Source organism: Lithobates pipiens, unplaced genomic scaffold, assembly GCF_037356315.1.
Source record: "Lithobates pipiens isolate NorthernLeopardFrog02 unplaced genomic scaffold, aLitPip1_a1.2 Scaffold_30, whole genome shotgun sequence".
In the NCBI taxonomy this organism is placed as follows: domain Eukaryota; kingdom Metazoa; phylum Chordata; class Amphibia; order Anura; family Ranidae; genus Lithobates; species Lithobates pipiens.
Genome location: NW_027507791.1, coordinates 171,707,847 through 171,732,759, shown reverse-complemented (window position 1 = coordinate 171,732,759; position 24,913 = coordinate 171,707,847). Strand labels below are relative to the sequence as shown.

The window sequence follows — 24,913 nt, the reverse complement described above, 5'->3', positions numbered from 1 at the left end:
AAAATTACAAAAAATCTAAAAAAAAAAAAAATGAAAACATTTTTTTTTTTTTACTTACCAGAAATGCCTGTTGCTAGGCACTTTCTCCTAATCTTCCTCTTCCTCCTCCGCGGAGATCTTCTGTCTTCTGTCTTCGTCGCGGCGTCTTCTGGGTAATGAGTCGCGCTATGTTCTGGGAACTGTGTGTTCCAGAACACAGCGCGTCCCATTCAGAAAGCGCTGCGGGACTCGCGCATGCGCAGTAGCTGCGGGACTCGCGCATGCGCAGTAGGAAACGGGCAGTGAAGCCATAAGGCTCCGCTGCCTGTTTCCCTTACAAGGGATGGCGGCGCCGGGACCCGAGAGCCGAGGGACGGGTCGGCCTCGGGCGGCCGACATCGCGGGCGCCCTGGACAGGTGAGTGTGTTTATTAAGTCAGCAGCTGCAGTGTTTGCAGCTGCTGACTTTTTTTTTTTTTTTTTTTTTTATAACCGGCCCTCCACTTTAATGGGAATCTGTGAATGGTGCAAGAGAAAGAATGCAGCCTCTTCCTGGATGGAGAAGTCTGTGAATTTTTGTGTTATGCATCGGATCTCTGTCCAGAAGTCCACCAAGCTGAGGCAGGACCAAAAAATGTGCAGCAACGTGCCCTCTTCTTCTCCACACCTCCAGCATATGTTCGAAACATTTCTGCAGCTTTGATGGTGTCAAATACCACCTGGTGAGAAGTTTAAAATTCGTCTCCTGTATCTTCGTGCACAGCGACATTTTGAGAGCCAAAGTGATAATGCGTTGTCTCTGTGCTGGGGAAAATTAGCAATTAAGGTCCTTTTCCCAGTTGGACAGACAGGTTAAGTGTGGGTAATCTGTTTGAGAGAGAATGTGGGCCAAAGGGCCTTCGCTCCTGCATAGAGTCTCAAACTCCGACTGAGGGCGGGCGAACGTTTGAGGATTGGGGATGGAATGGAGAAAATGATGTAGTTGCGCCGCTCTCCAAAAAGGCAGTTGGAAAAGCCCTGTCGGATCTGTTAGGGTTGAGAAAGAAGGCCATTTTCCATCAATGACGAATTTAGACGCATTGTCTAGGTTGGAATTTCTAAGTGGGTCCCCAGTTCAAAGGTTGGATGGCCACGTATAGGGAATAGGGGGGAAGTCAAAGACGTGAGTGTGTTTTGGGTAGCGATCAGGTGACTGACTTTCAACTAAGCCCCTATAGTGGGATGTGACATAAATTCTGTGGGGGAATACTTATAGCACCACATGGCGCTTCTTAGCGGAATTTGGGAGTGAGCTTAGAAAGTTTGTTTCGATTCCAGTCCAATACATGCCCCAGATGGGAGGCCAGGTAGTAGCGTCGCAAGTTAGGGAGAACAAACCCTCCCTGTTGTTTAGACAATGTCAGCTGTGACCGCTTAAGTCTGGGATTTTTGTGGGCCCAGTTAAAATGAGTGAGCAAGGATTGAGCTTGCTTAAAAAACAGGACTGGAATCTGGATCGGGAGAGCTTGGAAAAGATAAGTAAATTTAGGGAGTATGTTCATTTTAATGAGATTGCATCTGCTGAACCAGGAATGGAGGCCAGAATGCCACCCGTGAAGCAAACTGCGGATCTTAGTGACAAGGGGTGGGGGGAAGTTCAACATAAACGTACGCACGATGTCCGGTGGAATGTAAGTACGTGAGTATATCTTACTTATCCATGCCAGCATCCGTTCACTCAGACCTATATGGCGAAGGACCGAGAACATTAATGTCCATTTGACCCGATCAAAAGCCTTCTCGGCATCAGTACTCATGAAAAGACAAGGGGTCCCAGATGACTTTGCTTTACGGATCAGGGTAAGCACCTTAGTGGTGTTGTCCCTATCTTCCCTGGTGGGAATAAAACCTAACTGGTCAATATGTATAAGGGACTACAAGTAATGTGCCAATCACGTGGCGAGGAGTTAGAGAATAGTTTTAGGACCGAATTTTGGAGGGAAATGGGTCTGTAGCTCCCACATAGGCCTGGGTCCTTGCCCTCCTTAGTTATCAACGAGATGTGGGCTCTAAGGGTATCCTCAGGAAAATAAATTCACCAAGCGCAGGCCGAGAATAGGGAGGAAGGTCTTAAAGTATTGTGCGGTATATCCGTCAGGGCCCGGAGCCTTACCCACCTTCGGAGGTCCCACGGCCGTCTGGACTTCTTCCAGTGTGATCGGGTCCTCCAAGTACTCCCGTGATTCCGATGAGAGGGTTGGTAGACCAGAACCGGTTACATATCTGTCTATATTGTCCTGTCCAGACCCTGAATCGGGCAGGTTGTAGAGATCAGAGTAACATTTTTCAAAGACTTCGACTATTTGGGTTGGGGTAGAGGCCCTCTGGCCATTCTCATCTATCAACTGTGGTATGTAAGAGCCAAATTTCAACTCCTTTACCGACCTGGCTAAGATTTTTCTGCATGTGTCCTCTGATTCCTACGTCAGTTTACGACAAAACTGGAGTGCCGCTTTCGCTTTATAATGGAGTAGGACAGCAATATGGGTATGGAGTGTCCCCAATTCAATCTCTAAGGTCCGTAAGGGGGTATGTTTATGTTTCGCTTACACAGAGGCAAGTTCACGAAACAGATTAGCAAGCTGTTCCTTCCGTGTTCGTTTGATGCGCGCCCCGTGCCTGATAAGTACCCTGCGGAGTACTGACTTGTGAGCCTCCCAAATTATCCCCGGGTCACAGTCCTGCTTTAGTTTTCTTGGAAATAAAGGTCCAATTCCCTGGTCACATCTGCTAAAACTTACGGTATCTGGAGGAGGCTCTCATTAAGGTGCCAGAATAGAGACCTAGGTGAGGGGTAGGGAGCGAGGAGCAAGAGGCAGAAGTGTCAACCGATGGCGAAAGGGGACATTAAAGTCCCCACCTAATATCAATTGGCCCTCCCGAAAGTCACATAATCTGTGCAGGGTAGTTCTGAGGAACGTGTCTTGGTGATCATTGGGAGCGTACACAGTGGCAAATGTAAAAAGGCGCTCTCCAATGTGGCCCCTAAGAAAAAGATATTGGCCCCCAGGGTCCACCAGAGAATCCTGGAGAACCCAGGGGAGCCTTCTAGAGATCAGAATGGAGAGGAGGGGTTAGTAGAGAGGTAGACCTTAGGGAAGGATCTCGACCATAGAAAGGGGAGGCTAGTATTTTTAAAATGTGTTTCTTGTATAAAGGCCACATCAGTACAGGATGTGTTCAGTTCTCACAGGAGGATCCACCATTTTTCAGGGGAGTTCAGTCCCTTAACGTTTAGAGAGGTGACCTTGACTGAGTCTGCCATCGCTCCTCGGGGAGGGGGAGGGGGACATCAGAGAAAAGCAAAGAAAGTTGAACCAAGGTAGGTTTTGGGTAGGTAATGCATGGCGGGAACTAAGGGGGAGAAAGGAAGGGCAAATGGAAGGAAAGGTAAAGGGAAAAAGAGGCCGGGCACCTCAACCCCAGGGGGAGAGGGAAATTAAGGGTTGTCCGCACTCAACAGTACAGGAAGGGTATACTAAAACAGCACAATTATGCTATAGCGCTTACCAGATGTACACTGGGTTTAAAGCGCTGTCCTACTTGGGTTATTGGGTAGACAGGTCGGAGAGGGAGCCCCCGAATCCTAGTCCCCCCAGTCCCGGCAGTGGTAAATGTCACGTCTGATACCGCTATGCAAATAAAAGACAATCAGTAACATCAAAGAAACAAAAAACAATAGTATAACCAAAACAGAGGTAGAGCATATAACTGTCAGCACTGAGGGGTCTCCTCGGCTCGCCCTAAACATAGGCATGCACGAGGGAGCCCGTCACAACAGAAAAGGCATCACAGAATGGGATCCACCACCCCCCGTCCCATACCCCTAAAGTACATGCAGTCCCCGGACAAATGCATTTCTCCCTTTGGCAGATTGTCCTCTCCTTACCCCCCTCTCCCCCGTCCACGCCCCGGGGGGAAAAGGGGCAGGGAAGGGGGGAAAGGGGGAGTGGAAGGGGGGAAAGGGGGAGTGGAAGGGGGAAAGGGGGAGGGAAAGGAGGGAAGGGAAGGGTGGGAAGGGGGGGGAGGGAGGGGGGAAACAGGGGAGAGGGGACAAACATGCAGAAATGTCAAGTCCTTTAGCGCACTCCCACCAGCAAACACCCGGACCCCATAAATTTCAACTCCTCCCCTCCATGGTCACCACATCAAGATGAAAGAGGAGCAGCCCTGGTCGGTGCATGGAAAATCCGGCAGGCAAGGGGCTGGGGCCACCATCCCTCCATCCAACGGGAGACTTCACCTGAGCAGCAGTCCTGGGGCCCGCCAATTAGTGTCTCTCCTGCATCGCCATCGGGGGCTGTGTAGAGCATCCAGAGGGAGGCTGGGACCGCCCAAACAGTAAGGGGTAAATCCTCCAGGGGGGTCCAGAGTCACCCTGGAGGGAAGCAGTGTCTCGTACCAATAGGCTCAATAAATAAGTCATCCAGGGTCCCCGAAAGCTGCAGAAGGCAATGTCGGCAAAGAGTAGGTGGGAGTCAGAGGGGGGGACAAGGGGCGCATCCAGGGGGAGGGGACACATATGCGGGAATGTCAAGCCCTTCCAGTACAGCGCATTAGGTATCACTCAGACCCCCCAAAGTGCAACTCCCCCATCTAAGGTCAAGACTCCAGAAGGGAAGATGAGCCGCCCTGGTCTGTACATGAAAGAACCTGCTGCCAAGGGGTTGGGGCCATCATCCCTTCCTCCAATGGGAGATGGCACCAGAATGAAAGCCCTGTGTCCTGTCAAGTGGTGCCCCTCTGACAATGTCGTTGTGGTATATGTGGAGCATCCAGGGAGAGGCAGGGACCACCCAAAAAGTGAGGGGTAAAGCCTCCAAGGGGGACCGGTGTCAGACAGGAGGATAGCGGTGTCTTGTACAAGTTGGTTAATTAGACAAGTCATTCAGTGTGTTCCTGTGAGCAGCGGAAAGAAAGGTCGGTAAGGATTATGAATGGGTGGGGGCCAGGGAGTGCATAAAACTGCCACCAGATGACCGGGGCAGAGAGGGCAAGGGGATGAAACTCAGATCTGGTAGGTGGGGGCGGGGGTGAGGAGTGTCCCTCATATTACTCACGTTGGCCATACCTTGAAGCTGAGCGCTCTGCATACCCAGGACGTTCTTCTGTATAATCTAGCCTATCTGTATACATTAGCCTGTCTTTTGTACACATTAGTCGGTCCTCTGTATACACTAGTCTGTCTGTATACACTAGTGTATACAGATAAGCTAGATTATACAGAAGAACGTCCTGGGTATGCAGAGATGGAGGCTAGAGTGTATACAGACGGACTAGTGTATACAGAAGACCGGCTAGTTTATATAGGGAGGCTAATGTGTGCAAAAGACAGGCTAGTGTATACAAATAGGCTAGATTATAGAGAAGAACATCTTGGGTATGCAGAGAGAGAGGCTGGGTTACAAAGAGAGGCTGGTGTATGCAGACTTGCTAGTGTATACAGACGGACTAGTGTATAGAGAGGCTTGGGTATACAGAGAGTTAATGTATAAAGAGCAGCTAGTGTATACAAAAGACATCCAATGGTATACAGAGAGACTCGTGTATGCCGAAGACCGGCTAGTTTATACAGAGAGGCTAAAGTGTACAAAACACAGGCTAGATTATACAGAAGAATGTCCTGGGTATGCAGAGATGGAGGCTAGGGTATACAGAGAGAGAGACTGGGTTACACAGAGAGGCAGGAGTATGCAGACTTGCTAGTGTATACAGATGGACTAGTGTATACAGTAGACCGGCTAGTTTACACAGAGAGGCTAATCTGTACAAAAGACAGGCTAGTGTATACAGATAGGCTAGATTATACAGAAGAAGGTCCTGGTTTATGCAAGAGATGGAGGCTAGGGTATGCAGAGAGAGAGGCTTGGTTACACAGACTTGCTAGTGTATACAGACGGACTAGTGTATACAGAGGACCGGCTAGTTTATACAGAGAGTCTAATGTGTACAAAAGACAGGCAATTGTATACAGATAGGCTAGATTATACAGAAGAACGTCCTGGGTATGCAGAGATGGAGGCTAAGGTATACAGAGAGAGAGAGGCTAGAGTACGCATACTTGCTAGTGTATACAGATGGACTAGTGTATACAGAGGACCGGCTAGTTTATACAGAGAGGCTAATGTGTACAAAAGACAGGCTAGTGTATACAAATAGGCTAGATTATAGAGAAGAACGTCTTGGGTATGCAGAGATGGAGGCTGGGTTACACAGAGAGGCTAGTGTATGCAAGCTTGCTAGTGTATACAGACGGACTAGTGTATACAGTAGACCAGCTAGTTTATACAGGGAGGCTAATGTCTACAGAAGACCGGCTAGTGTATACACATAGGCTAGATTATAGAGAAGAACGTCCTGGGTATGCAGAGATGGAGGCTAAGGTATACAGAGAGAGAAGTTGAGTTACAAAGAGAGGCTAGTGTATGCAGACTTGCTAGTGTATACCGGTGGACTAGTGTATACAGAGAGGCTTGGGTATAGAGAGCTAATGTATAAAGAGATGCTAGTGTATACAAAAGACAACCAATAGTAGACAGTGAGGCTCGTGTATACAGAAGACCGGCTACAGAGAAGCTAATTTGTACAAAAGACAGGCTAGTGTATACAGATAGGCTAGATTATACAGAGGAAGGTCCTGGGTATGCAGAGATGTAGGCTAGGGAATCCAGAGAGAGACTGTGTTACACAGAGAGGCTAGAGTATGCAGAAGACCGGCTATTTTTTTTACAGATAGACTTGTGTATACAGAAGACAGTCTGGGGAATTCAGTGAGGCTAGTGTATGCAGAGAGGCTGGGACACCGAGACTATTGTAAAAAGAAGGCAGGCTAGTGTATATAGATTACGGGCACCTGTATACAGAAGACAGAGAGGCTAGTCTATATTGAGTGGCTAGTGTACACAGAGAGATTCATGTATACAGAAAAGCTAGCGTGTAAAGAAAACAGGACTTTATTTTTTGCTAATGCAACTACTTCTGAAACATGTAAAATGCTTTTTTCATATTTTGGTGCTGTTACAAAGTGGTGTGTTGTCAGTGGTGATATCAATGTGACAGTTAATGTGGAGAACTACAACTATTCAAAATAGAGCAAAAGAGTGCTAAAGTTTATTTTGTTAAGTCATTGACTGATAGACGTTGAGTAATTGGCCATTATTGGTTTGGCAGTACATGGTTTATTTTGATGTAAGATAGTTTTATTCTCTACTTATAGCCGAGTTTTACACGACTTTATTATTAGCATTATTCGCATTATTCATATATATTATGCAGAGTGTAAGTATTGCAGTGAGACGATATTGCTTTTAAAAGATTTGTATTAATATACATAGCATTGTTAGCAGACCAATAGGACAATTTACATGGCTTAATATTGCAGAGCGTAATTTATCAGGAAAGAGATCCAAAGCGTTAGTTGCAGTAGTTTCATAAAACTGAGAAATCGTTGCATTACTCTAAATTTAAAAGTTGTTCCGGTAGCACTGAAAAGACGATATTAGATGAGTGATCTACACATTTCGTTTACTATTTCACTATACCGGCTAAATGTTAATATGTTAATATGTGCTGCGTGTAAGGTAGAAATTAGATGGTTTAGTGTGAGCTGGTTTACCAGGATTTAGAGATAGTAATCTGTTTATACTAGTAATAAATATAGCAAAATAACTATAACGAGTTTAAGTGGAAATACGTGAAATAACAGCAACAACGTGTGTAGGTTTTTATCAATCAAGTTAATTACGTGTCAGCAGCTAAATATTCTGCAATAGCAGAGATTAAGTATTGCAGTCGAAATGAGATCGGAAGCGATAGTTGCAGTAGCTCCAAAAAAACTGAGAAATCATTTCATTACTCTAAATGTAAAAGTTATCCCGAGCAATTAAACTGTTCACGGTAGCATTGCATTACTCTTAATATGTGCAGCGTGTAAAGAAGCAATAAGATGGTTTTGTATTATCCTAAAATTAGCAGTATACGTAATAAAGGTGAGTAGGTAACCTGGATTTAGACATAGCAAACTCTATAATCTGATTTAGCAAAATTAGAAAGGATAATATTGAGACAGTATATACAGGTCGAGTTTAACTGGAAATACACAAAATATCTAGCTTACCTTTACATTGTTCAATAGAGCATTGCAAAGTAATACCAAGGCAGAATGTCGGAATAGCAATTAGATGAGATGATTGCTGTAATCATGAAATATCAGCAACGCCTAGGTTTCTATCGGATGAGAAAGTATAATAACTGGCAAAGTATGACATGGCAAAGAGACATATTGCATTAGAGATGTGAGATGGACATGAAATGTCAATCCCCATTGGTTACTTACATGTAAACGCGGCTACATACAGCAAAGTGTGAGCTAAGCAGCTAAAGGGTATTTAAGAGTAAATTGACGTAGCTTGAAAATTCCAACGTGTAAATCGTTCCATTAATTATGTTACGCACGAAGACGGCTTACACTGACTGTTTTCCGTTTCCACTGGTCATCGGCATAATGTTTCAGTAACCATGAACATTAATAGTGATAGACAGCTTACATTAGGATGTATGCATGATGTGAATGTAAAATGAATGTAAAATAGTTGCATTATGTGTTATTAATGTAATCAAACTGTATTCCTATGCTTTGCTACTGCAACCACTTCTCAATCAAGTAAACCGTCCCACTGCTTTTCTCACATTTTGCCGCTGTTAAAAAATGTGTTGCAAGTGTTATGTGTTACAAATGGTTATCAGTGTGACAGTTAATGTGGAGAAGAAGTAATACACAAAATAGAGTCAGAAAGAGAATCCTATTGCATAGAGGTAGCGAGAGATGGTTGCATTAATCTTAATGTGCAGTGTGTAAAAGGTTTTAAAAAGATGGTTTTGTGTGACTTTTGCTTTAACGTAAAATTAGCTGTAGACATTATAACTTGTTACAATGATTTAGAGATAGTAATCTCTATAAAATAATAATAATAAGTATAGCAAAACAAATTACGAAAATTTTGAGGCAGTATGTATAGGTCGAGATATAGTGAATACACAAAAGGGATCAAGGGATAGTAGCAAAGTCAAGGGATAAATGCAAAGGTACTCTATTTAACAGTAAATTGACGTAGCTTGCAAATTCCAACGTGTAAATCGTTCCATTAATTTTGCTGCGCACGAAGACGGCTTTCACTGACTGTTTTCCGTTTCCACTGGAAAGAGAATCCTATTGCATAGAGGTAGCGAGAGATGGTTGCATTACTCTTAATGTGTAAAGGTTTTAAAAAGATGGTTTTGTGTGAATTTTGCTTTAACGTAAAATTAGCTGTAGACATTATAACTATGGTTAGGTTTACAATGATTTAGAGTTAGTAATCTCTATAATATAATAATAAGTATAGCAAAACAAATTAGGAAAATATTGAGGCATTATATATAGGTCGAGATAAAGTGAATACACAAAAGGGATCAAGGGATAGTTGCAAAGTCAAGGGATAAATGCAAAGGTACTCTATTTAACAGTAAATTGACGTAGCTTGCAAATTCCAACGTGTAAATCGTTCCACTAATTTTGTTACGCACGAAGACGGCTTACACTGACTGTTTTCCGTTTCCACTGGAAAGAGAATCCTATTGCATAGAGGTAGCGAGAGATGGTTGCATATGGCAGAAAGACGGCTTATACTGCTTTTCTCACATTTTGCTGCGGTAAAAAGAAATTTTTTGTCACTGTGTTTTAACTGTGACAGATAAGGTGGAGAAAAAGAAGTAATACAGAAAATAGAGTCAAACAGTGGAAACGTTTATTTGTCATGACAGCTGATACTGGTTGAGCAATAAAACTGTTTTATTAAGATGTAAGACTAGTTTTATTCTCTACATATAGGCTTTTCAAAGAGTTGTATAATATAGGCGACCAATAGGACATTTAAATGGCTTAATATTGTAGGGAGGAAGTATCGCTGTTCAAAGGTAAGAGATTGAAAGCTTAGCTTGAAAATGGCCGAGAAATAGTGGCGTTAGTCTAAATTTAAAGGATATGCCGGTACCAATGAGAAAGCTTATATTAGACTAGTTGATCTTTGCATTACACAATCCTATTATTATTATTATTATTATTATTAAGATCATAGTGCAGAGAGATACTCAGTTAATGTCAGAGATACTCGGTCAATGTCAGAAAAGCAATAAAACTGTTTACATCGTTAGAGAGCGATAGTTACATTACTCTTAGTATGTGCAGCATGTCTGGTAGCAAATGGATGGTTTTGTGAACATTTTGCATTAAGGTACAATTAGAGGTAGAACTCATGGAAGTGAATAGATTTAAGCGGATTTTGAGATAGTACTCTCCATTTCTAATAAGAAATAAAGAAAAATAAGTCAGGATGGTGTGTCAGGACTGTCACATAATCACAGTCCCGGTACAAATATGCAAAATAGAGCAAAAGAGTACATGGTTTATTTTGATGTATGATAGTTTTATTGCATGCTTGATGTGGATGATTAAAATCGTGTAGTGATCTATATTTAGCATAAGAATGAAAAGGCATAACATGGCAATGAGACAAACTCCATTAGAGATGTGAGCTAGATGAAATGATGAAATGTCTCTGTATAGCCCAGATTGTCTTCTGTTATCACTTAGCCTACCCTCTAAATTCTCTAGCCTCTCTATATACACCAGCATGTTTACACTAGCCGGTCTTCTGCATACAATAGCCTGTCTTCGATATACACTAGCCTATGTTCTGAATACACTAGCCCGTCTTCTGTCTTCTGTATGCCCTAGCCTGTCTTCTGTATACATTAGTCTCTCTGTATAAACTAGCATCTCTGTATACCCCAAACTGTCTTCTATAAAAACTTGTCTCTCTTTATAGCCTGTCTAGCCTTTCTTCTGTACACACTAGCTTCTCTGTATACACTAACCAGGCTTCTATATACAATAGCTTCACTCTATGCACTAGCCTCTCTGTATAATCTAGCCTCTCTATATACCCTAGGTAGTGTTCTGCATCTCCGTAGTGGTAGCCTCTCCGTAGAAGCCAGCCTTTATTCTGTATTCACTAGCCTTTCTTCTGTATGCTGTAGTCTTCTATATATACTAGCTTCTCTGTACACCCTTGCATCTCTGTAATACACTAAACCCTCTGTATACCACAGCTTGTCTTCTGTATACACTAGACTGTAAACACTAGATAGAATACACCAGCCTGTCTTCTGTACCCACTAGAATCTCTGTATACACTACCCAGTCTTCTGTATACACTGTCAGCTTGGATGTATACCCAAGCCTGTCTTCTGTATACACTAGTTTCTCTATATGCACTGTCCTTTCTGTATACTCTCGACCCTCTCTATACATTAACCTCTCTATATACACTAACATCTTTGTATATACTAGCCTCTCTTTAAATTAGCCTCTCTGTGTACCCCAGCCTCACTGTTTACTCTAGCATCTCTGTATACTCAAGCCTACACGAGTCTTCTGTATTCTGTATTAACTAGCCTTTCTTCTGTATGCTGTAGTCTTCTATATATACCAGCTTCTCTGTACACCCTTGCATCTCTGTAAACACTGTGTAAACTAGCCAGTCTTATGTATACACTCGCCGACTGTATACACTAGACTCTCTGAATACACTAAGCTCTATGTCTTCTGTATACACTAGACTGTAAAAACTAGCTAGAATACACCAGCCTGTCTTCTGTACCCACTAGACTCTCTGTATACACTACCCAGTCTTCTGTATAGAATGTCAGCTTTCATGTATACCCTTTCTGTATACACTAGCTTCTCTATATGCACTGTCCTTTCTGTATACACTCGACTCTCTCTATACACTAACCTCTCTATATACACTAACATCTTTGTATTTGTCTTTAAACTAGCCTCTCTGTGTACCCCAGCCTCACTGTTTACTCTAGCATCTCTGTATACTCAAGCCTATCTACATACACGAAACCTGTATTCTGTATTCACTAGCCTTTCTTCTGTATGCTGTAGTCTTCTATATATACCAGCTTCTCTGTACACCCTAGCACTGTAACAGTATTACAGAAACAGAACACCAGCAATAAGGTGTATACTGTGCAGGAGGCACACAACACCGACTCTAACTTCTGCACTGCAGATGCATGTATTGCAGAAATTGAACACCAGTAATAAAGGGTAGCTTCAGGTGTGTACTGTGCAGGAGGCACATAACACCCACTGTAACAGTGCTAGGTTCCCAAGCAGTAAAGACACTGTCCCTGCCTATCGTCCTCTTTCCCTGACCACCGCAACACACTATACAAGGCCGCCGTGCTGGCGGCCTTATATAGTGTGGGGTGTGTACTAAACCCCCCGAGCTATAATTGGCCACAGGAATCCTGCCTGTGGTGAATTGTGGCTCTCCTCACACAGGATGTCACATCTGTTCTTATTATATAGAACCTATTATGCTCCTCGTAAACTTTTTCAGTTTGGCCGAACGGCCGGACGCAAGTTGCCCCCGGTGCGGGAACATGGGGGGAGACATGATGCACATGTTTTGGAGAGGCCCAAAATTGATCCGCTACTGGACAGAGGTGACAGGAACCATTGATCGGGTGGTTGGAACCTCCACCAGGATGGAGGCGAAGTATTGTCTCCTGGGATTAGTTGAAGGAGTTGGAAACCCGGGAAGTAGCCAGATGGCAGTTCTGAGATGCCTATTTCAGGCAAGGAAACTGATTGCCCAACCCTGCTTAGCCTCCAATGTTGGCAATGACTTGGTTTTTTTCGCTTGTTTCCCAAGATGACCATGTTGGCGTTTGTCAAGATGGTTGAGAGTGCCCGAAGAGATCGCCTATGGCCCCATCACCTTGAAAGTGCCTGATCTTGTCTGATCTCGGAGGCTAAGCATTGTCGGGCCTGATTAGTAACTGGATGGGAGACCAACTGGGAATACCAGGTGCCGTAGGATTCTTTTTATGTTGTTGGCGTTGACATGTTTTTTTTTTTCCGCTTGTTTCCCAAGGTGATCATCTTGGCATTTGTCAAGAGGGCTGAGAGTGCCCAAAGAAATCTCCTACGGCCACATTCCCCTGAAAGCGCCCAATCTCATCTGATCTCAGAGGCTAAGCAGGGTCCGTAGGAATCTTTTTATATTGTTGGCTTTGACCTGTTTTTCTTTCGCTTGTTTCCCAAGGTGACCATTTTAGCATCAGTCAAGAGTTTTGAGTATGTCCCAAAGCGTTCACCTGAGGTCACATCACCCTGAAAGCGCCCGATCTCAGAGGCTAAGCAGGGTCTGGGTCAGATGGGAGACCGCCAGGGTCTATGTTGTTGGCATTGACCTTTTTTTTTTCACTTGTTTCCCAAGATAACCATCTTGGTATTTGTCAAGAGGGTTGAGAGTGTCTAAATAGAACACCTATGGCCACATCACCCTGAAAGCGCACAATCTCATCTGATCTCGGAGGCCTAGCAGTGTACGGCCTGGTTAATACCTGTATGGGAGACCATCTGTGAATACCAGGTGCCGTAGGCTTCTTTTTATGTTGTTGGCGTTTACCTGTTTATTTTCGCTTGTTTCCCAAGGTGACCATCTTGGCGTTTAACAAGAGGGTTGAAAGTGCCCAAAGAGATCATCTACGGCCCCATCACCCTGAAAGCGCCCAATCTCATCTGATCTCAGAGGCTAATCAGTGTCGGGCCTGGTTAGTACCTGGATGGGAGACCGCCTGGAAATACCAGGTGCCATAGGCTACTTTTTTTGTTGTTGGCTTTGAACTGTTTTTTTCGCTTGTTTCTCAAGGCGACCATCTTGGCGTTTGTCAAGAGGGTTGGGCGTGTCTTGAAGAGAACGCTTACGGCCACATCACCCTGAAAGCACCCGATCTCGTCTGATTTCAGAGGCTTAGCAGCATCAGGCCTGGTTAGTACCTGAATGGGAGACTGCCTGGGAAGACCAGGTGACATAGAAGGATCTGGCCTGGTTAGTGTCTTGATTGGGAGATCGCCTGGGAATTCCGGATGCCGTAGGCTTCTTTTTATGTTGTTGGCTTTGACCTGTTTTTTTTCCCTTGTTTCCCAAGGTGACCATCTTGGCATTTGTCAAGAGGGTTGAGAGTGCACAAAGAAATTGCCTACGGGCACAACACCCTGAAAGCGCCCAATCTCGTTTGGTCTCAGAGGCTAAGCAGGGTTGGGCCTGGTTTGTACCTGGATGGGAGACCGCCTGGGTTTTCCAGATGCCGCAGGCTTCTTTTTATGTTGTTGGCGTTGACTTGTTTTTTTTGTTTGTTTCCCAAGGTGACCATCTTGGCGTTTGTCAACAGGGTTGAGCGTGCATTTGATCTCAGAGGCTAAGCAGGGTTGGGACATGGTTAGTACATGGATGGGAGACCGCCTGGGATTTCTCGATGCCATAGGCTTTAGTTTTAAGTTGTTGACATTGACTTATTTTTTTAATTTTTATTATTCTTTTATTAAGTAGAACAACATAAATATAACAGTCAACCATACAGCATGAGCCAGGGTCACAATTACATGCTAACAAAAAATAGGCAGCCAAATAACTCTGGGTTCTCAGAGGGGAGTCCTACAGTTTCATGCAAAAAATAGAGAAACCCCACCTCCGACATGTAGTACAGTATAACTAGTGCAACACCGTTCGGACAAATGTAATCATGGAGAACAACTGGGACCACAGCGAGCCAGCTTATCATGACCTACGTGAACCAGAGTAAAATATGAGCCGGTCATGTCCAGAACCCTGGGGTTCTTCTGGGTCCCGAAGGCTAGTAAGGAGACAAGGCATAGTCAAAAGGGAGGACGGGGGAAGAAGAGAGTGCAAAGACGGAGAGAGAGGAGGTGGGGGGATGGCGGCGGGGAAAAAAAAGAAAAATAAAGACAAAAAGGGAGGGGGGGAATGCCACCCAGGGCAGACATGGCCTACGTAGGTAAACGTTAGATGTTCAGTCGTTTTCTGGGACGGAGGCACTGCTCACCTCCCGAATGTAGTCTCGCGTAACAGTAAAATACCTCCAGGGCCTCCATGTAACACTAAATGCCTCTTCAGTGTTGTGAAGGGTGGCGGTCAATTCTTCCATCCAGAGAATATGATTGACTTTGGAATACCACAGCACCTTGGATGGGGGCTGAGGCTGCCTCCACAGTGCGGGAATGCAGGCCCGGGCGGCATTCAGGAGGTGCATCGTGAGGGTTTTTTTGTATTTTCGAACAGGCTGTTCGGTCAAGTGTAGAAGGCACACTACTGGGAACCCAAAAGTTCCTCAAGGTCGGGCATGCCCAGAAAAGGTGTCCCATGGTCCCCATATCTGAATTTCACCTCCAACAAACATCCGGGATCGATCTATCCATTTTATTCAGAAGGTATGGGACTCTATACCAGCGTGAGACTATCTTGTATCGTGATATTGGTTTGCGATGGAAGCTTTATGTACTAAGGTCAGGATCTTCCCTATCTGTTGTGGGGTAAATGTGATGCCAAAGTCCCTCTCCCATTTGTGGATAAATGGTGGGGGTTGACTCCTCCTCCTGACTACTCAATAGGTTGTACAGGAGGGAGAGGGTGTGTCGCACAGGTTCCCTTTTGTGACAGATGGATTCATAGGGTGTCAGGTCTCTAGGAGTGTAGGGGGCCCTTTGTATGGCCAGAAGAAAGTGACGAAGTTGATAAGCACTAAACAAGTCAAGCGGAGGGTCAGAAAGCTCGGCGACAGTTTGCGTGGTCGGGAGCCCTCCCGTGGGCCACATCTCTCCCAGACGCTGTTTCCCCACCACTGTCAACTGTCGCAGTTTCTTGTTGGTAAATCCCGGTGGGAAGTCTGGATTACCTATAACCGGAGTCATTGGTGATGGCAGGGGAGCAATGTGTGTGCAGCGGAACAACCTCCGCACAACAGCCAACGTAGCTCCCACTACGGGGTGACCTCTGAGGTCTTTTGGTAGGGAGGACAGGAGCCACGGGGAGGTCAATAGGGGAATGGATCCATCCTCAATCTCCATCTCCACCCCCTGCTTGTGTGGGCCATTACAATGCCAATCAACGACTCTCGCTAGCAGAGTCACTCTGTAGTATTGTCTGAGATCTGGGAGACCCAGACCCCCCTTGTCCTTTGGTCTGGCAAGCAATTGCAAATGGGCTTTGGGCAGTTTGCGCGCCCAAATAAAGTCCCGGAGCAGCAGCTGCAGTTGTCTGAAAAAAATTGGGGGTAACCGGATTGGTAATGTCTGGAACATGTATAAGATCCGAGGGAGGGCCATCATTTTGAATGCATTACAGCGCCCGAACCAGGTCAGTGTTAAAGCATGCCAGTTTCCCAAATCAGATTTCAGTCTATCCAGGAGAGGGACAAAATTAAGCAGGTACAATTGCGCTAAATCCGCTGCGATGTCAACGCCCAGTTAACGTATAGATTTTTCAGCCCAGTAGAATGGAAAAGAGGAGCGGAGCCTCTTGGCCTCACCATCCGGAACCGATATATTCAATACATATAGGCTGCCGTGTCGCTGTAGAGACGCAAGTATTTTGGGAAGCAAAATGTGTGGATTGGAGACGGAAAAAATTAGATCGTCAGCGTACGCCGCAATTTTGTGGTGTGCCGAGGGTTTGGATATGCCAGTAATATTCGGGTCATTCCAAACGTGACACATAAGTGGTTCCAGTGTCAGAATTAAAATTAGGGGAGACAGAGGGCACCCCTGCCTCGTCCCATTAGTGATGGGGAAAGAGTCCGAGCACCAATCGGTCACCCGTACCGCTGCCGATGGCGTGGAGTAAAGCGACATTTCCCAGCTCATCATGTTGGGGCCAAGACCTATATGTTCCAGGGTGGCCTGCATAAAGTGCCAGGCCACCCTGTCAAAGGCCTTCTCCGCGTCCGTTGACAACATAAGCAAGGGCCTTCCCTGTACATGCGCTGCATGGATTAAATTGAGGACTCGGGCCGTATTGTCTCTAGCTTCCGACTTATTTTTATTTTTTTGCTTGTTTCCCAAGGTGACCATCTTGGCGTTTGTCAAGAGGGTTGAAAGTGCCTGAAGAGATTGCCTACGGGCACATCACCCTGAAAGCACCCGATCTCGTTTGATGTTGGAGGCTAATAGAGTCGGGCCTTGTTAGTACCTGGATTGGAGAACGCCTGGGAATACCAGGTGTCGTAGACTTCTTTTTATGTTGTTGGCGTTGACCTGTTTTTTTTTCGCTTATTTCCCAAAGTGACCATCTTGGTGTTTGTCAAGAGGGTTGAGAGTGCCTGAAGAGATTGCCTATGGCCACATCACTCTGAAAGCACCCAATCTCGTCTGATCTTGGAGGCTAAGAAGAGTCGGGCCTGGTTAGTACCTGGATGGGAGACCACCTGGGATTACCAGTTATTGTAGGCTTCTTTTTATGTTGTTGGCGTTGATTCGTTTTCTTTTTTTTGCTTGTTTCCCAAGGTGACCATCTTGGCATTTGTCAAGAGGGTTGAGAGTGCCCAAAGAGATCGCTTACAGCAGCATCACCCTGAAAGAGCCCTATCTCTTCTCTTTTCTGAGGCTAAGAAGGGTTGGGCCTAGTTAGTACCTGGATGGGAGATGGCGTTGGAATACCAGGTGCCGTATTCTTCTTTTTATGTTGTTGACATTGACCTGTTTTGTTTTCACTTGTTTCCCAAGGTGACCATCTTGGCATTTGTCAAGAGGGTTGAGAGTGCCCGAAGAGATCACCTACGGCCCCATCACCCTGAAAGCGCCCAATCTCGTCTGATCTCGGATGCTAAACAGTGTCGGGCCTGGTTAGTACCTGGATGGGAGACCGCCTGGGAATACCAGGTGCCATAGGCTTCTGTTTTTTATTTTTTTTATTTAGTAGTATGCGACATACAATGCAAAGGCAACTTCACAGAATGTGTGATACAAATAGTTACAAACAAACGATCATATTGCATGGATATCAGAGCCAATGGTAAGAAGTCTGAGGAGAATAGCACGTGTACAGCTTTGCGGTCATATCAAGATGAGATTAAAGCTCCATCTCGTTGGGATCCTCTATCACTTAAAATAGTATTGATACTAGCCCTGCTACCATCGAAGAGTTTAGATATCCATAGATAGGGGAAGAGTATTGTGTAGTAGTCAAATGGGGTCGGAACATACCATTTTCTTTTCCCTTTTTTGAGTTAAGAAGGGAAATAGTAGAACTGAAAGGAGGGAGAAGGGGAAAGAGAAGATTGGGGAAGGAAATGGCAGAAAAGGTAAAGAAGGGGTAAGGGGGTGTCGTGGGTAGAGTGGATAGGGTGGGGTCCCCTCCCAGGGAGCAAGAGACGCGCTCGGCTCACCAGCTCATCAGCTGTCCAACGTTTGGAACAGCGATCTCCAACGATCACCATGAGCTTACTATGTCTCACGGAGGTATTCTTCCGAAAAGCGAAACTGGGTCCAGTAGAACCATCTGTTCCCATGTTTTATCCCTCATTGTGGCAGTCAGGTCTTCCATTCGTTCAATATCATTTACCCTTGCGAACCACTGGGTCACCATTGGAGCAGATTGCTCTTTCCACTGACTTGGGATGCAGGCCCTAGCTGCATTGAGGAGATGTTTAAGTAAGGACTTATGATAACGCTTTCTCGACATAGGAGTTAGATTGAGAAGAACTGCTGCGGGATCATTGGCTAAGGAAATGTCTGTGAACTTGTGGATGAGTCTCAGGACAGGCTGCCAGAATGTTTGTAATTTAGGGCATTCCCAGAAAATGTGGAGAATGGTGCCAGTCTGTTGCCCACAGCGACAGCAGCGGTCAGATTGACCGGGGAATATTTTGGCCAACACCACCGGTGTACGATACCAGCGTGTGATCAGCTTAAATGAGATCTCCTGATATTTACTGCAGAGTGACGACTTATGGGCGAAAAAGAGTATTCTGTCCTTCTGTGGTTTGGAGAATGTAGTTTGTAAGTCCCTTTTCCATTTAGCTAGGAAGGGTGGATCCGTGGAGGATTGTGCGTCTGTCAGGATTTGGTAGGACCTAGAGAGGGAACCACGAATTGGGCCATCATCCAGGCAAAGTTCCTCGAAGGGGTGGAACTGTCTAGAGAAGAACGAATGGTTAGGTAGTGATCCGAGGAAATGGATTAGCTGTCTAGCTCTCCAGCTATTCAATGCAACAGGTACTTGCTCTAGCAGTATGGTCCCCATGGGAATCAAGCCCGTGGGTCCAAGAAATAGGGCTGCTCTCAGAAGCCCTTTCGGGGCTTGCCTGGTAAAGGCCTGGTCAGACAGGCCCGGAGGGAATCTAGGATGTCCAATAATTGGGGTCATAGGAGAAGGGAAGTTAGTCAGGTGGGAAAGGTGAAAAAAACTATCCATCTCGGCGAGCGAGGGGCCAATTAACGGGTGAGTAGTCACACAGGGCTCCAATGGCCTCCCCGCCCAAGGCATACCAGCCAGTGGAACCCGCGCCATCTCCTGCTCTAGCTTGACCCATAGCTTCAGTTCCCCATGCCGGTGTCTTATCACATATGGTCCCCCATTGGATAGTGTCCGCTGTGTACTGCGCATGCGCAGTACACAGCAACACAGATTCAGAAAATTGCCGAGCATGAACGGCGCCTGCGCACTGAGTCCAGGTTCTATCCCCACTATCCAAGTGGACATAGAGTAAGAATATAAAAGAGCCGAGCGCAGCGAGGCCGAGCCCGAAGCGTGGCGAGCAAAGCTCGCCTGCGAGGGACCCTCTAATATTCACAACCCTATGTCCGCTTGGATGGTGGGGCTACCACCTCCACTCACCGCGCAGGCGCCGTTCAGCTTCGGAGATTTTCCGAAGCTTCGTCTGCTCCATACTGCGCATGCGCAGTACGGCGCGGACACTATATCATGGCCGGACAGTATATGGCAGAACACCGGCACCAGTCAACCACCGGTGTCATGTGCGTCGCTGTGTAATATAGAGCAGGGTCCGGGAAGCCAATACCTCCCCGCAATTTCGGTCACAATAGCATTGCCCTACCAATACGCATATGTTTTCCGCGCCAGAGGAACTTGATAAAGATTGAGCGAACCGCATGAAAGAAAGTCTGGGGTATTTTGATAGGTAAGGCTTGTAGTAGATACAGAAGTCGTGGCCTCGCGTTCATCTTCAACACATTACAGCGTCCGAACCATGACAGAGCTAGTGGGTCCCATCTTTTAAGGTCCGCTGTAAGCCCATAGGCTTCTTTTTATGTTGTTTTTTGCTTGTTTCTCAAGGCGACCATCTTGGCATTTGTCAAGAGGTTTGGGCGTGTCTTGAAGAGAACGCTTACGGCCACATCAACCTGAAAGCACCCGATGCCGTCTGATTTCAGAGGCTAAGCAGCGTCAGGCCTGGTTAGTACCTGGATGGGAGACTCCCTGGGAAGACCAGGTGCCATAGAAGAATCTGGTCTGGTTAGTGTCTTTTTTTTTTTTAATTCTTTATTTACGGATTGCAGGTAATACAGAGACAAACTGTAAAAGACATAGATCCCTCAGTTTTCCAGGTTAACAAAAATACATAGTTAATACTTCGTGGGGGACCGGGGGAAACCTAACAACTTATGTCAGCAGCAGCCCCAGCCGTGGCTAGGCCTCCACATTATCCCACTGTAATGATCTGGCACCCCAGTGTCTACTTATAAACCAGGGCAGTCCGCGGGGCGATCCCCCTCAAGGCCCAGACTGAGGGGCCTCTAACATCGGTCACCTTCATTCTATTGGTCAAAGAGCTCAGCCGGGACCACCCCGAGGGCCGCCAACCCCTGGCTGGGAAATCGAGGGAACAAAACGAAAAGATCCTTGCAATCACCATGTATTTTAATTATACTTGGGAGTTAGGGGGTAGGGAAAGAGGGGGGAGCAAATGGGCAGGAGAAGGGGATGGGGGGCTCCAAGACAACCAACGACAACCAACGAGCAGTGTGCTCTTCCTCCCTGTCGCCTAACGCTGATGTGAGCTGTTCCATACGGTAGATGTCGCAAACTCTTGCAAACCAGTGAGACACCAGTGGAGCGGCCTGCTGTTTCCACATGCTAGGTATACATGCCCTGGCCCCACTCAGAAGATGTTTTAAGAGAGATTTATGGTACTTCTTGCTCGAGAGTGGAGTCAGATTGAGGAAGATCGCAGCTGGGTTGTTCTGGAGATCAATAGCCGTGAGGTCATAAATGATATTGAGAACCTGTCTCCAGAAATGGGCCAGTTGAGGGCATTCCCAAAAGATATGTAGTAACGTGCCGGCTTGTTCACCGCATCTCCAGCACAAAGGGCTGTGACCGGGAAACATAGCCGCCAGGACAGTGGGGGTCCTGTACCATCGGGTCAAAATTTTATAAGCTATTTCCTGGTATTTACTACATAGGGATGACTTGTGCGCAAAAAGAAGCGCGCGGTTCTTCTGGTCTGGCGAGAGCCGGACATGCAGGTCTCGCTCCCATTTTTCCACGAACACCAGGTTACCCTGGGAGAGTTGGTCCAGTAGGATGCGATATGACAGGGAAAGAGACCCTCGGGTCGGTCCCTCTCCTGAGCATACCTCCTCAAACGATGTTAGGGGTCTGCGGAATTCGCCACTGTTTGACAAAGATTTCAAGAAGTGGGAGAGTTGGGCAAGCTTCCACTGTCCCAGGGCCGTGGTTGCTAACGCCTCGTACATAGTGGAGACCGCTGTCCACATCCTAGGGCCAAGAAAAGAAGAGGCCCGCACAAGGTCCCGGTCAGGGTCGAGGCGGAAAGACTTTTCCGTCATGCCTGGTTCAAAGCGTGGGTGTCCAATAATAGGAGTCATGGGCGAAGGGAAACTGGGCACGCCCGTCAGGGTAAAATATCTGTCTAGCTCTTGTAACGTTTGCTCAATGAGTGGGTGTGCCCGCGTCGCTCCCGACCAGCCCGGTCCACTCCAGGGCAAACCTGGAAATGGTACGGATTCACGCTCCAGACGAACCCACAGCTTATCCTTCAGGTGTCTGCACCAGTCAACTACTCTGTTCATGTGCACCGCCGTATAGTACCATGCCGGATCTGGGAGGCCAATCCCTCCCTTGTCTTTTGATCTGAGCAGTAATGTTCGGCTGAGTCTTGGAGGCCTGCCCTGCCATACGTATCGAATAAAGATGGAGCGCATGGCTTTAAAAAATGATTGGGGGATTTTTATCGGTAAGGCTTGTAATAGGTACAAGAGTCTGGGCATTACATTCATTTTGAGCACATTGCATCTCCCAAACCAAGAGGTCGCCAACTTTGACCACCTCTCTAGATCTATGGCAAAATTTTTTAGAAGCGGCTGGAAATTCAATTGGAAAATCAGATGTGGGTCCGGGGGAACCTTGGTACCCAGATATTGTATAGCCCCAGTTGCCCAACGAAAGGGAAAATTAGTGCTTAGACTCGTCTGGGCGTTGGTAGACAGGGAGACGTTGAGTGCTTCCGATTTCTGTAAGTTAATTTTAAAATTTGACAGGGTGCCATATCGTCTTATTTCCGCTAAGAGATTCGGCAATGTAATGTGAGGCTCCGAGACATAGAACAAGAGGTCATCTGCAAAGGCTGCGACCTTATGGTGGTGTGAGGGGGTGTCCAGGCCCTTGATGTCTATGTTCTGCCTGATGTGGTGCAGCAAGGGTTCAAGCGATAGGACAAACAAAAGGGGGGACAACGGGCATCCCTGCCTCGTTCCATTGCCAATAGTGAAACGCGACGAGGCAAACCCATTGACCCTAACCATCGCCGTCGGTGACGAGTAAAGAGCTGTAACCCATGAAAGCATGGGGGGGTACACCCAAGCTTCGCAGGGTGGCTAGCAAAAAAGGCCAGCTCACCCTGTCAAACGCTTTTTCTGGGTCCACAGAGAGCAACATAATCGGTAGTTTAAGGCGTCTGGCGCGTTCTATAACATTGATTGTCCTGGTAGTGTTGTCTCGGGCTTCCCTGTTACGAATAAACCCCACCTGATCCAGAGGTATCAGGCGTTGGAGAATGGGCGCCAACCGCTCCGCCAGTATCTTAGTGCAGAGCTTAAGGTCGCTGTTTAATAAGGAGATGGGCCTGTAGTTCGCACAGAGAAGCGGATCCTTCTCCGGCTTGAGTATGACCGAGATGCTTGCCTGCAACAGCTCCGGTGGAAAGGTCTGGCCCTCCAATAGGGCGTTAAAAGCTGACACAAACGGCGTGGACAACAGGGAGAGGAAGGCCTTATAATAAGGGACCGTAAACCCATCTGGGCCTGGTGCCTTGCCCTTGGGTGAGTCTCTTAACGCTGCCGACAATTCCTCCGGGGAGATAGGTTGCGAGAGAAGCTCTATCTCTTCCTGTGTCAGCGACGGGAGGTTTGCCGAAGCTAGGTACTCGTCAATGGCCGCTGTGCCGGCCTGGAGGGCGTCTCCTGAGTCCCGGGGGTGCAAGTTATAAAGGGCTTCATAGAAAGATCGGAAACACTCCGCTATCTCCCGTGAATCATGAAGTTTGGCACCCGAAGGGGAGGTTATGGTTGGAATGAAGGACGCGTTGCGTTGGGCACGCAGGGAGTTCGCTAGGGACCTACTACACTTGTCTCCATATTCATAATACGTCCTGCGGACCCACATGAGTCTGGTTCTAGCCTGAAAGAGAGAGAAATCTCTGATTTGTTCTCTAAGATCTCTCACCTCTACCTCCAGCGCAGCAGTCGGCTGGGATTTGTGTCGTTGTTCACACGCATGCAACTTGGCAATAAGTTTGGAGAGAGCCTCAGTTTTGGCCACTTTGAGTCTATGACCATGTTTAATAAGAATGCCCCTAATGTAGCATTTATGAGCCGCCCATAACATGAGGGGGTTGGAAACAGAATCACGGTTATGATCAAAGTAACTTTCTAATTCCCTAAGCAGGTCTGCGTGGGTCTCAGGGTCCTTCAGGAGAGACTCGTTCAGTCTCCACCAGGACTGACCACGCGACTCCTGTTGTAGCTTCAGCATCAAAGAAATCGGGGCATGGTCAGACAGGGCTATGTGGCCTATCTGAGCGTCTGTGACCGCCGGGATAGCATTGTGGGTGACTAAAAACATATCTATACGTGAGTAAGAACCATGAGCGGTGAAAAAGAACATATAGTCCCTATCCTGTGGGTGAAGCGTACGCCACACATCGATCAGTCGGTGGGAGTGTAGCAGGTCTCTTATGTGTGAACGCGTTCTCGCAGAAATCGCAGAGGTGCCCGATGATGAGTCTCTGCGGGGGTCCAAGGTGAGGTTAAAGTCCCCCCCAACGATCAAAGTACCCTCTGAGAATGCAGCCAGGGCATCCAAGCATGCTTCTAAGGCCGGCAGCTAGTCCACATTCGGCATGTATAGGTTGGCAAGAGTAAAAGTTTGCGAGTGGAGAGTTCCCTTAATGAAGAGATATCTCCCTTCACTATCGGCTTGGACAGCTAACAGGCGCCACGGCAAGTTTTTAGCAAGAACACACACTCCTCTCGATTTGGAAGTAGGGGACGTGCTGTGGTGGGCCAGGGGGAAGTGCTTACTATAAAGCCGTGGTATTTGGTCTGTCCTGAAATGGGTCTCCTGGAGGAAAACTATTTGGGGCTTCATCCGCCACAATTCTGTCAGGCAGCTGGACCTTTTTTCAGGTACATTCAGCCCTTTCACATTCCAGGAAACCAGCTTCAGGGCCATGACGGCAGTGGTACCCGGCCGGCGGTCCCCACCAGAGTCAGTAGTAGATATAGAGTTCAAGCACAGAGGAAGAGGAGGAGAAAAAGGAAAAGCAGTAACGAAGCGGAGAAGGTCCGGAGTTAGTAGGGAGGAGGAGGGTAGGAGGGGTGGGGATAGATCGGGGAATTGCTAAAGCTCCTATCGGAGAGAACCTGCCGGTTAGGGCAGAGGGGCCTAGTGGGGGAAGAGGTAAGGCACTGCAGAGGGAGGAACTCGTCGGTGCAGTAC

At 46.7% G+C, this 24,913-nt stretch overlaps 4 pseudogenes; all 4 read left to right on the top strand.

Moving 5' to 3' along the window:
- The first annotated feature begins 12,833 nt into the window (after nucleotides 1–12,833).
- Nucleotides 12,834–12,952, top strand: LOC143949560 (5S ribosomal RNA; annotated as a pseudogene).
- Nucleotides 12,953–13,618: 666 nt separating this feature from the next.
- LOC143949429 (5S ribosomal RNA) lies at nucleotides 13,619–13,737 on the top strand (annotated as a pseudogene).
- Nucleotides 13,738–17,263: 3,526 nt separating this feature from the next.
- LOC143947955 (5S ribosomal RNA) lies at nucleotides 17,264–17,382 on the top strand (annotated as a pseudogene).
- Nucleotides 17,383–17,704: 322 nt separating this feature from the next.
- LOC143947203 (5S ribosomal RNA) lies at nucleotides 17,705–17,823 on the top strand (annotated as a pseudogene).
- The last annotated feature ends 7,090 nt before the right edge of the window (nucleotides 17,824–24,913 follow it).